Below are 5,332 nucleotides of genomic sequence, written 5' to 3'. Positions count from 1 at the left end.
CCAAATTTGGCTGTATTTTGACCTTTTGGAGGCCCAAAACTCCATGAAAACTCAAATCCATCCATAGGCATGTGTAACTTTGCATGAAAAATCCAAAAATGTTGAGTTTTTGCAAAACAGAGCTACGATGACAAAGGGTCTCACCGGGGGTGAGACCCATTGAGAAGCCAAAACCTGTAAATTTCCCAAAAATGCCAAAAATGAGCCAAAACTTCCAAAAAAAATTTTGCTTGGTGCTGTGAAGAGGCTATTGGGTGTCATGATCATTTAGGGATGCCTCAGCCAAGATACGGAGGGGGTTGGTCTTCTTCTTCCGCCTAAGAGCCTCGGACAACCTCCTTTGGAACATTTTCATCTTGGCCTTGCAAACATGCATCCTCGCCCAATAATGATTCTTCATGTTCCGTAGCAGCTTTTTCTCTTGGTTGGCCTTAGACAACAGCCTCTCCAAGTGGGCATTCTCCTGAATGAGCAAAGACTCCCGGTCAGCAGGCAATGGATCACCGGGCCTCCTACGGTTTAGGACTCTGTCACTACGAATCCTCCAAAGCTCATCAAGCGCCTTCTCCTCCTCCAGCTGTGTGTTCTGCTGCTCTAGATAGGTGATGGTCCATTGGGCACCCTCAAGTCTCCGCTGCAAAACATCATTCTCGGCCCTGAGCTGCTGAATGATCTCCTTTGCCTCTTGGCTAGGAGAACTGACCTCAAGATCAATCACCGGATCCTCATGAACCATGGGCTCTTTGCCCCTCTGCAATACCTGTGCTGGTGAAGAAAGCGAGGCCCCTTCCACCTGATGTGGAGATAACACTCGCTGCTCTGAAGATGAAGGCGAGACCCCTTCCACCTGCTGTGGAGATAGTACTCGCCTAGCTGCTGCAAATAAGGCCCTTGGGCCTTTCTGATAGGTGACCAAAGGAGTGGAGCTGACATGTCGGGTGATGGGAGCATCAGGCTGCTGAGATGGTCCTCCCTCCTAATGAATGACCTCCTGATGTGGCTGAGGTGGCACTATGAAAAACTCACGGGAGATGAACTCCTCCCATGAGATGCCCTGCTGAGTCAACTGATGAGAAACTATGAGCTGGATCAAACCATAATGGCAAAGGCTCCTGTACTGCTGGGCCGGGGTCTTCCTCTGCAACATGGGCACCATCCTCTGAATGTTATGAAACAGGAAAACCGGGAGGTTCATCATCCTCACCCGGGTGAAATGCATCAACAGGCGAATGTGATATGAATACACCTGTGAAAATCTGCCCTCACATGTAAAATAATGCATGATAAGTCTCATGAGGGGAGCATACTCACTCCGAAGAAATCTGAATGGGAAAACACCCGTCAGTAGTCTCACAAATGATGGCCGGACATAGGGCTCAAAGTGAACAAAATCAAGTAATCTGCGCTTAGGCCACACCTCACCCACATTTGGTATCCCTGTAGCCTCTGAGATCACCTCGGGTGTCAATATGAAATTCACCCCTGCAAGAGTGACATGTCCATCATGGAGGTGTAAGACAAACAAGCGGGCCAACTCTCTATGATGCTGAATCTGTGAGATCCTCTCACAAAACTGATAGCATGACATGTACCGGAAACAATTCACTGCCAAAGGACAAGCCTGTAATTCTGCCAAAGAAGTAGGCTCTTCCCTCTTATGATGACCTCCCTTACCTCCTCTACGAGGCCTCCTCTGTTCCTCAATCTCTGTAGATGATGAATGGTCATCACCTTGCTCATAAGTTTCGGTATCTGACATGGTTTTGGAGCAAGGTGGACAAACTGAAGGATAAATTGAACTGCTGCCTCTGCCTGCAAAAGTACTGAACTCTATGTTGTTTCAAGGGGAAAAAACATGAGGGGAATGTTAGGGGAGGGAACTTCTTAACAAGGAATGGGAATATATGAAAATAATCAGGGAATTTCAAGGGAAACTTTACAAATTGTCATGCATATAGGAACACATTTTAACATTGGGAAATCATTTGCAAAGAACATCTCATATGGGACAAGAACATGTATGATAATGAACATGAAAGGGGCATACATGTATCAATAGGGACATAGGGACACCATACACCAAATTTGCTTATAGGAGTTCATGTATATCATAAGGAAATTTTTTTTATAAGGAGTACATGTACATTGTTTTAACATAGAGGGAAAGTTTTCATGTACAAGGGGATGTCAAGGGTATATAGGGGTTATGTACATGACTCTAGATATACAGCAACATTTATTTTCACATGACTCTTTTCTTTATTTGCAAATGCATCTTTTCTTTTTGTTCTATTTTTGCATGTGTATGGTAGAGGGAATTAGGGTTTTTGTGTGCTTGTGAGGGGGGTAGGGTTTATAGTTTAGGGATGGGGAAAAAGTCTACATTTTATGTACAAATAATATGGGACAGAGATGAAAGCATGACTGTGAATACAAGAGGAAAAGAGGGAAGGGACCAAATGGGACAAAATCACTTGAAACAGTCACAAAACCCTAGCATTTTACAAACATTAGCAAGCAGCCATATCAATCCATTCATTTGCAAATTTGGAGGATGAAATCATAGCACACAACCTTATTTTCATCATCAATCTCCAAAACAATGAGTAAAGACCCTACCTCGAGCAATGAAGATGAGTTGAAGGGAAATTGAGGAAATTTGATTGAAGTTTGATGGCAGACAGCTGAACGGGTCGCGCAGGCTCCCCAACGGGTCGCGCACAGCCCAACGGGTCGCGCCCGTTCAAATTTTGAACTGCGGGAGTGCGCTGGACGGGTCGCGCACCGCCCAACAGGTCGCGCACAGGCCTGGACGGGTCGCGCACCTGCAAACTGCCCGAAAACACTGTAATTTCGCCTCCTTCGCCTATCACTCTCTCACAACCTCTCTTGCAAGCTTTGAAATGCACAATGAGAGTGAAAGGAGGGAAGATGACTTTTTATAATCTCATTTGAAAAAATTTCATCCATAAACCCACTTTATAAAGTCTATTTTGACACTTTTTTAAAACACTGATTTTCTTGGTTTCCTTTATCCTGAAGTTGACTTTTTGAGTGCTTTGACCTAATTATTTTGCAGGTAGATCATCTGAAGGACTGTGGCAAGGGGACCAGGGTTGTTGCTGCCCTTTTTGAAGAAATTTTGGACATTTATTCTTTTCACATAATTTATCATGACCTTGGCTTTAAAAACAGAGTTTTTAAATCCAAGGTTAAAAATGAACTGTACATGGTGAAAATATCAAAGAAACATGTTTACCATCCTCCCTCTGGCTTACTGGTCACTCAAGGACTTTCAGAAACATGACCTTGCAAAGACAAATGACCAAAACCCTAGACCTAGACTTTTGACACTAAGACCAAACAAGAGAATCTTGACAAACTCAATGACTGATATGACCTGATCCAGCAAAGCCAAGAGGGGTATGAACAGACCAGCTCCTCCATCAGGGTTATGGCATGCCTAACGGGATGCAAATTTTGACACTGATGAGACATCTACTAATGCAAATGCAAAGAGCTTTGATCACTGATGGAGGGCTTTCAAGACCGACACTAACAGGAATAATAAAGTGAAGTATGCCATAAGTAATTGTTTTTTATGAAACGAGCTCGTGTTTTCCGTTGTTGAAGAATTAACTTTTCACCTTGAACCAATTCACTATTTTTTAAGTCACGTTGTGTATAAAGTTCTCATAAGGAAATTTTGTTTGGAAACATGAAGTTTTTTAATGGAGACGTAAGGGATTAACATTTTTTTATGGTGAAAAATAATTTACCAGATATAAGGACTTAAATATTTTCTTTTGGGTGAAAGTTAAAAATTGGGTGTATTTGATTAATAAAGGGAAATTAAAGTTTTGGAAATAGGTTTTGGTAAAAAAGGAGAAATAAGAAGTAATTTTGGCTTTGTTTTTTATTTGAAGCAATATTAAGTCTCGTTTTTTTTTAGATCTTGTGCACTTGGATGTAGATATGGTGGGTTTGGTGCATTTTGTTGATTGGGGACAAATTTTCTGTCATTGTGTTAATTTTTTTGGCTAAAGCTTATTTGAATGAGTCTACAAGACTTGATGGAGGAAATTATGCAAATTGGAAATTCAAGGTATTAATAGTTTTAGAGGGAAATAATTTGTGGCCCATAGTGAGTGGGGTGAAGCCCAAACCCATTGTTGCTACAACTATTCCAGATTGGGAAAAAAGGGAAACAAAAGAAAAGGTGTTGCTATGAATGTCAGTTAAGGAAAACATCATTCCTCATATTAGGGATTGTAAAACATCCAAATAAATAGGGGATGTTCTCAAAATCTTGTATGAAACATCTAATACTAACCGGATTTTTTTCTTGAAGACCAAGATTTTATTTATTCAAATGGAGGCCAATGAAAGTAAAAGCAATTTTATTTCCCGTGTCAAAGAGTTAAGTGATAAGTTAGGAGACATTGGTGAAAAGGTGTCCAATACTAACTTGGTCACCATCACATTAAATGGCTTAGTGCAAGATTATCAAATTTTTGTTTCAAGTCTTTCAGCTAGAGAGAGGCCTCCTACTTTTGATGAACTGACAGGTATTCTTCTACAATAGGAAGAGAGGATGAAGAACTTCATTTTGGGCTCAAACAATTTGGATTTGGCAATGGTAGCCAAGAGTAAGCAACCATACAAAGGCAAGCCATAGGATGAAATCAAAGGATGAAAGTTTCAAGCAAAGAAAAAAGGTATGGCACAACCTAAATTTCTAGTTCATGATAAAATAAATGATGATTGTTATTATTATGGCAAACCTGGACATCATGTTAAATATTGCTATAAAAGTAAATATAATGAGTGTAAACAGAGAAACAGAAGGCATAATGGGAATCTTTTGAAAAAGACACCTCAATCAATGATGGATTTAAAAATCTCAAATTGTTTGTTTCTGATGCTACATTGTCTGCTGAGACCGATGATGTGAATGCTTGGTTCATTGATTCTGGTGCATCACTCCATATGTCTTGTAATAAGGATTGGTTTGATGAATATCATGAGAACATTGATGGAACATGTGTTTATCTAGGAGATAATAGATTCCTTCAAGTTTAAGGATATGGAGTAATAGGTGTGATGTTACCTGATGGAAAAGAGAGATAGATCCATGATGTGATGTATATTCTTGGTATAAAAAAGAATTTAATTTATGTTTCTACTATTGTTGATCAAGATCTAAAAGTGGAATTTTTCAAATCACAGTGTGTTTTTAAAGGTATCCAGGATCGCTACAAGGTTATTGCCACAGGTACAAGAGTTGGAGCCTTATATAAGCTAGATGTTACTAGGACAGGGCATCAAGCAT

The sequence above is a fragment of the Pinus tabuliformis genome, chromosome 5_1, assembly GCF_031772625.1.
Source record: "Pinus tabuliformis cultivar Carrire ecotype Pingquan chromosome 5_1, CPIR1, whole genome shotgun sequence".
NCBI classification, from domain to species: domain Eukaryota; kingdom Viridiplantae; phylum Streptophyta; class Pinopsida; order Pinales; family Pinaceae; genus Pinus; species Pinus tabuliformis.
This window is presented reverse-complemented; position numbering follows the sequence as displayed.